This window comes from Arachis stenosperma, chromosome 3 (genome assembly GCF_014773155.1).
Source record: "Arachis stenosperma cultivar V10309 chromosome 3, arast.V10309.gnm1.PFL2, whole genome shotgun sequence".
Taxonomy (NCBI): domain Eukaryota; kingdom Viridiplantae; phylum Streptophyta; class Magnoliopsida; order Fabales; family Fabaceae; genus Arachis; species Arachis stenosperma.
Genome location: NC_080379.1, coordinates 56,968,644 through 56,977,359, shown reverse-complemented (window position 1 = coordinate 56,977,359; position 8,716 = coordinate 56,968,644).

Genomic DNA, 8,716 nt, shown 5'->3' with positions numbered 1-8,716 from the left:
CAACGCGATTATTTTTATTCTTTACCGATAGAAAATCCGATCGTCAAGCACAATAATAAATAATGGAGTAGCCAATAAATAACACTATAATAAAAAAGTAAATAGATGTAGTTAAATATAATTAACTTGCAGAAAACTCGTACAACGCACGAACAAAAGATATCTAATATTGTTAAAATTTCTATCTTCAATGCACCTCTCATGAAATAATACATTATTATTTGCTTAAAAAATATTTGTAATATCCATAGACTAAAAAAAATTTAACAACACATCCACCCTGTTACTTTCAACAAAAGAAACAATAAAATTTAAGAATCACCAATAGATATAAGGTATTCAAGACTCACCAATAGATATAAGCTATTCCAGAATAACCAATAGATATAAGCTATTCGAGAATTACCTTATATCTATTAAGCAATATGAAGTGGCACATGCAAAAAAATAAGGCCAAAATCTCCAGACTCAAGAGCAGAATAAACATTTCATGGTTCAAACTACTCCGCACTAGTGAAATTGAAAGAAAGTGTCAATATAAAAAGTTAAAACAAAAACAGAATCCACTATTTTGTCACTTAGGCTAAGTTAACTAATTTGGCCAATATGTATATGAGAAACCTGTGTCAAAATCAAAGTGGCTAAAAGATTAGTTTCAAATTGTTCAATATAGAGAAACTGTATAATAGTTCAAGCATGCCTGAACTTGCATTCATCTAAATCCTATAAAACATTCAATTGCCCAAAAGCAAATAGGTAAAACAATAACCTATACTATAGAATGAAAGATTCTAAGATATCAGAAAAGAGCTATTGCATTTTATTAAATTTCAAAGAAGTAACTAAACTACAAAAATAAAGGGCTAATAATTAATTTGCCTAGTGGCTAATGATATTGTGTCCACACTATAACACTTAATCAGTTACATGAGAAATAAGCCCAATAAAAAATCACAAAGAATTTCATATAGAAGATCCATCACAACTTAAAATATCAAATGCTATTACATAGACACAACAAAAAAATTTAACATTCTTCATAGAAAAGTTGCATACTATTTGCACTTTATATATCTAATGTCCTATTAGTCCTAATCAGTAGCTCTAGTTAACTGGCATAGGTAGCCATTGATGTGAGAAAAATTGTCGGTTAGGAATTTTCACAAAAATAATCTCGTCAAAGTATAGATCTAAACCGATAGCCAACCCTTAATCAAAGTTTAATTTGTTTGTCACAAGTACAAACCCAATAAAAGCGAGAGTATTTAAACCTCGGGTCATCTATCAAAGGAATTGAAGGAAAGTGTGCATATTATTGGTTATGGATGTATATTTTGGGGTTTTGGGTTTGATAAACAAGAAAATGAACTAATAATTAAGAAATGTAAATGCTAAAAGCTACTCATGGCAAGGATTAAGAGTCAAGGTATCCTATCTTGGATCATTGACCACAACATGGTGATTACAAAGAGTTAATTCCACTTAATTGTCCTCTAACATTGGAGGGTTAAGTCAAGTGAACATAATTGGTCTTAGAACTAACTAACAATCCTAAATCACCAATGAAATTGGATATCGATGATCTCAAGGGACCTAAGTCCTCAATCACCAGCCAAGAGTATCAAAATCTACTCTATAATCTAACCAAACATTTTATCAAACACTTGGAAGGCATAAAAGGAAAGCATGGTAAAATAACAAGAAATATAAAATGTAACAACTAGCAATGCAAGAAAACAATAATAACAACTCAATTAAATGATAAGAAACATGAAAAATATAAATTGCATTGATGGAAATTAAAGTCAACAAGAATCATGAACATAAGAGCAACAAAATAAAGGAAATAGCAAATAAAACTAAAAGAACAAAGATGCAAGAACAAAAAATTATTTCGTCTAATTATGCTAAAACACGTGTCCAATTCAAGTGACTAATTCAAGCAACTAATCCTTTTCAAAATGATTTTAACACGCAACAATGCCATTGTTATGTAATTGAAGGTATTTTAGCTTTTTTAGTTCCAAATAAAAGCTCCAAATAATACACCAAGATTGAGAACAAAGAACAAGAAGATATTTGAGATCTTAGGATGGAAACACTACAAGAAAATAGACCTGTGGCCACACTTTTTTCTTGCCATGCTTTTATGAGGGTGGCGATTGATTAGAGATTCGGCCACGTTTTTTCTTGCAACGCTTCAAAACTGTGGCAAAAGGGGTCAATGGCCATGCTATTATTAGGGTGGTATTTGATTAGAGATTTGGCCACGCTTTTTTTGCCATGCTTCAAAAGCACGGCCATAGAGAGAAACATGCACGCTTTTAAAGCATGGCGACATGGTTTCGTTATAGTGACGTTTTAAAAGCGTGACCATTTTCTATAACTCTTTTGGCACGCTTCAAAAGCGTGGCCAAAAGGTTTCCAAAAAAACAAACTTTCATTCATATATGAAAAAAAAGCTTTAGTTCTTTTATCAAATCCCTAACACTCCTAATAACCTAACAAAAACCCTAACCCTAAGTGAGACACACTCACGCAGCGTCTCCCTCAATCCCTAACCCCTATTCTCAGAATCTCCATTCTCTTCCATAGTGCCTCCCTTCTTCCATCCGTAGAGTCGTAGACCATAGTGCGTCCCTCTCTCCTCCTCCATCCGCGGCACTCTTCTCTTGCCCCGCCATCCTTCTCATGCAATCCACGGCGGTGATGCGTTTCACTGATAAACCGCTATTTTACGGTTTATTTTGTATTGAATTGAGCAGATTTTATCAATTATTCTCACACTTATGTATATAATTCGCATGTTTTACATTTTCCTTCCTAACTTTGTGCTATGATTGAAAACATACTTTTTTGGCCTTTAATTTGCTAATTTTAATCATCTCTTATTACCATTCGATGCCGTGATATGTGTGTTAAGTCTTTTCAGGTTTTATAGGGCAGAAATGGCTTAGAGGATGGATAAGAAGCATGCAAAAGTGGAAGGAACATAAGAAATTGAAGTTTTGAGAAGCTGGCAGTGACGCGAACACGTGGAGGACACATACGCGTGACTGGTGTAGGAGACGAGTGACGCGCATGCGTAGATGACGCGTACACGTGACCAGAATTTTGTTAAGCGACACATACATGTGGGCGACGTGTACGCGTGACAGAGCGTCACGTGCTACAATTTACAGAAAACGCTGGGGGTGATTTCTGGGCTCCTTTTTGAACCAGTTTAAGACCCGAAAATGAAGATTAGAGGCTGTAGAGTGGAGCTGGAAGGGGGAATCATTCATTCACACTTCATTCACATAATCTTAGATTTAGATGTAGTTTTCTAGAGAGAGAGGCTTTCTCCTCTCTCTCTAGTTTTTAGGGTTTTAGGTTTATTTCTTCTCAAATTCAGATCTCTAACTTGCTTTAATTTAGGTTTCTTCTACTTTTGTTTGTTTTATTACCTTAGTTTATCTACTTCTCTTGTTGATTCCTTTATGTTACCAATTTAGTTTATGAATTCCTCTTGTTTCCTTTAATCCATATAATGCAATTCATGTTTAACGTTTCTTATTGTTCAATTGTCTTGCTATTGCTATTTCCTTGCTTTGGTTAGTCTTAGATTTTTCTATGTCTTGTTAGTTTTTTCTGTTTTTATGTTGTGCCTTCTAAGTGTTTGATGAAATGCTTGGTTGGGTTTTAAATTAGATTTTTATATTCTTAACTTGGATTGATCAATTAGAGACTCTTGAGTTATCAAAATTCTTTTGTTGATTGGTGATTGACAATTGATAGTTGGCTTAAACTTCACTAAATCTAGTCTTTGATTAGGACTTGTGAACTTAAGTTAATTTTGCTCACTTGACTTTCCTTCATTGTTAGAGGTTAACTAAGTGAAAGCAAAAGGCAATTACCATCACAATTGATTATGATAATGAAGATAGGAATTCCAATTCTCAATCCTTGTTAGGACTTTTCTTAGTTATTATTTTATTTCCTTATTATTTTACTTTCTTGTTCCTTATTACAAAACCCAAAAATATACTTTTCCATAACCAATAATAACCATACTTTCCTACAATTCCTTGAGAGATGACCCAAGATTTAATACTTCGGTTAATTTTATTGGGTTTGCTTAAGTGACAAACAAACTAAATATTGATTGAGGTTTAATTATCGGTTTAGAACTATACTTGCAACGTGATATTTTTGTGAAATCTTTACCGAAATTTTTTCTCCATCATCCATGTCGCCAAGTCGCGAGTCCCTACCACAGTGCTCTTCTTTGTCGCCAAGAAGACTGCGCCGTCACCAAGCACCTCTTCGTCGCTGTCACTGAACAGCTCTTTCAGTCGCCAAGAACCCTGCGAAGTTGTTAGCTGAGAACAGCATCCACGACCTCTTGATTCTCGAAGCTTCCAACCGAATCAGCAGCAGGATTCGGCAAGAAGGTAAAGGATAGGAGAATCATGAAGCTGGTGATGAAGTCCAAGGTATAAATATCTCTCTCTTTCACTTCCTTCTTTTTTTGTTGCTTTAATTGGATTTGTTCTCAGTTACGTTCTTTTCTTGAATGAACATCAAATACATTTTTGAAAAATAATAATAATAATAATAATAATAATAATAATAATAATAATAATAATAATAATAATAATAATAATAATAGTATTGCGTTTAAAAAATTTACTTATTATTGTTGTTTGGTTTATTTATTTATTTATTGGCAGTTCACTATACCGAGACTCTGCTTGATGGCACCAAGTTTGATTCCAGCAGAGATATGGGAACCCCTTTTACGTTCACACTTGGACAAGGTGAGTGATGTGCTTGGTTCAATCTTTGATGATTTTGTTAGGATTTTTGGTGTTGTCATTGAAAGCTTTGGATTTGGAAGAGTGACTGCTTGATTGGTTTATGAACTGATTTAGCTGTTAGCAATGCATGATTATGTGATGGATTTTGTGTTATTTTGATTGTTAATTTGAAATCAACTTTGTGCAACTGATACTAAAGTGAACCAAATAGATGCACATTTATGAGATGCACCTCTAATCATCATTTAATATACTTCTAAATGACACTTTCAAATATGTATGACAAGTAATTAAATGATGGGATGAAGGTATTAGAAGCATGAAGAAAGGTGAAAATGCCCTTTTTCACCATGCCACACTTGCTAGCTTATGGTGAATCCAGTTCTCCTCCAACAATTTCGCCCAAAGAAACTCTTCAATTTGATGTTCAGCTGTTGTCTTAAACTAGTGTGAAGAACATATGTAAGGATGATGGTTTGTTTAAGAAGATACTTATTGAGGGAGAGAAATGGGAGAACCCTAAGGATCCTGATGAAGTTCTATGTATGAATTTTTATCAATTTTTTTTATTTTCTGAATTCTTAGTATCAATTGATTTTTCTTCTAACAAGACATTTTGTTCTTTTCTCATTCAAAAGTTGCCAATATTTCTATCAGAGATTCGCAGGTAACTACAGAACTAAACTTTGGTTATTGTTATGTTTGTAGAATTCAAATTTCACAATTTGACCTCTTTTTAGTTGTATAATTCACATTTCAATTTGACAAATGAACCCTTAATTATATTTATCTTTAATTGTACTTATCTTTTTTATGCTTGGTTATTTGTTTCTACATTTATGCTTGCCTTCTCTAGCAACTTAGATTTTGCTACTGACATTTTTGCTTGAATCAGATATGGATTGCCTTCTATTCAACAACATTAACATTTGCATTCAGTTTAAATCTTTTTGGAAGTTTATTTACTGTGATTATAAAAATTACAAGCTCTAATATTTTCTGGTTGGCCACGTGGATTTTGTGAACTCGTTTAACGCAGAGTTTTTGTCCGTGATCAATGTAGCATTAATCTCATTAGTAGATCAATCCATTTTGTGTTAGAATTGGAATTGAGCAGAGGATATGAAACATGTAATTGGTTTCTATTTTATTTTGGTTATGTTGCCTTAAGTACTTTCGTTATGTTAAAGAAATGCGTATTCGTATATGCATGTCAAACTATGGTGGAAAGTGGAACTAACTGTGCTCAATTTCCAAATTAACTAGATGCTGGATAATCACGAATTCCATAATAATAAATTAACAATTTGGCTTCAGAGTATTTCTTTTCACTTTCAAAGCTTGCATAATCCATATTCAGTTGGCAAATGTAATATTATGGCACTCTAACATATATCACTTTGTTTCCAACAAGAGAAGTTTGGGGACGGCAGCTGTGATCTACATAGACACTGATGAAGACGAGTGTAATTCATAGCAAACATTGCAGAGGAAAGATACTAAGCTGAAGGCTATGGCAGATAATGAGATTCTGAGTTCTTCATGTGTTGTCAAGCGAAAGCAGCATCCAAGTGCTTCTATAAGTGATGTTGGTAGGAAAACAATGTCTTGGATGACTCAGATTGTGATACTACCTGTAACAGTTGCAATTCTTCTTCTGGTTCATTATATGATATGGATCAGCTTCCTTCTAGTTCAGTTACAAGTAAAAAGAGAATGAGAACTGAGCCATACACTCTTTTTGTTCAAACTCTTCACCAAAGTAAGTGACAAGCATGTGCATAAAAACTATATGTATGAAATATTGAATGTCTTGAATATATTCATTTTTGCTGGCATTTCGTGTTTTGTTTATATCAAAATGTAATGAAACATCCCCTTTAAAAAGAAAATGTCCAAAAGTTCTTAATTTTGTTTCAATTTTACTAGCCTTCCCCTAAACACTTAGAATATTTTTGTTTTGCAATTTGGGTGTTTGATTAATCTAATGATTTTCCTATTTATGATGTAGGTTTGGTGATTTGCTTTGAATCTTGCTATGAAATTTGGTGAAGTGTAATGGTGATAAAGATGGTTTATTTGTTTTTGATTTGCATATTCCATCTAATTTTAGGAGTTGAATACATGCATTAGAAGCTAAGCTTGAATATCCTTCCAGAGTGGTCAGTTCCATTCTTTAATTGAAGTATTTCTTTTTCTATTTTGTGATTATTAGACACTAATCTTTATGTCTTTTAGTTTCATTCAAATCTATAGCTAGAGACTGAAAAAATGAAGCAAAGACTATTTCTTTACAATAAAGGTTGCAAGGCTAATATGGAAAAATAAAACAAAGACTATTTGCTGAAAATCCGAATCTCGTTTAGGAATTAGATTAGTTTTTTTCTAATATAGAATTGTAATTTTTTTAAATGTTTATTTTGGAAGTTGAATTCATTTTTTCCTAAACATTTCATTCGTATTTTATTATGTACATAATTCATATAAATCAATGGAAGATTAATGTTTTAGTATTTTATTTTAAAGATTAACTTATCAATATTTCTATTTTTTCTTTTTTTTATTTGAAAAGGATTAGGCAACGCTTTGAAAGCGTGGCTATATGTCCATTTTTTGCCACGATGTTAAAGCATGGCTATATGTCCATTTTTCGTCACACTTTAAAAGTATGGCTACAGAGTATACATATGGCCACGCTTTTAAGCGTGCAATCTGTAAAAGCGTGGCAAAAAATAAAGCGTGGTGATAGGTCACCAAAAGCGTGGCGATAGAGTAACCAGCAACCTTGCAGATGTGACCCTCCACGCTTTTCAGCTTTTCACGACACTTTAAAAGTGTGACAATATAACTGTTCTCTTGTAGTAAAAAAATATAAAATTTAGAAATTTGAAAGCTCATCATGTAATTGAAGATATTTTAGTATTTTCAGTTTCACATAAAACCTCCAAATAACACATGAAAAATCAAAACCAAGAACAGAACAAAATTTTAGTTCTTTAACTTAATTGCAATAACATCCCTAGCTTAAAGGCATTCGGTTTTATGGTATATATTTGGCTAGAAATTGCCTTTAATTTGAAAGCATGTCATGTGACTAAATAAGTGCTATACAATTCAAACAACTAAATGGCATGTGATAAACACATAACATAATTTATTTATTCAAACAACTAAATAATGTACTTTTTCTTCTCCTCGTAAATTCCATCTCTTACCTAGCTGGTAATGGCATGTGATAAACACAGAATAGAACTTGTGTTAACACACTCAGTAAGAATACCATATACCATTTTTTGGTGTCTAATGAGATGGAAAAAATTCTTAGAAATCTTTCTTTTCTCAAATCAATGGACATTTTCTCATCAAATGAGTACATTGACACGATAAAAATACGAAGTACTAACATGAATTGATCCTTTATGCAATGATAAATATCTATCAGCCAAATATTAAATTAATATTCTGAATCTTAGTAACAACATATGATGACATCTAAAAAGAATAGTTTCAATCTTGTACCTCTTTTTAGTGATACTGATATTTTGTAGCTCTATACATAATGAATAGCATTACTGTACACAAAACTGCTAGCAGAGCAAAAGAAAGTGTTAAAACTTTGAAAATATTTGAATTTTGAAGCCAATGTTTAAAACAATATCTTTCAATCTACCATGTTTGTTTTTGGAATTCATGTGAATAACTCGAGAATAATAAACTTGATAATCATATGCTTTTACCATGTATTTATAGGTAATGAACAAATCAGAAAATAATCAAATAATAAATGACTAATATCCAAATCAATCTAATTAATATTCAAATATCCTAATATTTTTTAACATTTGTAACCGAAAGTCTAAGGCACAGAAAAAAAGGAATATATATTTTATACAAAAAACTCAAGCACGTGCAATATG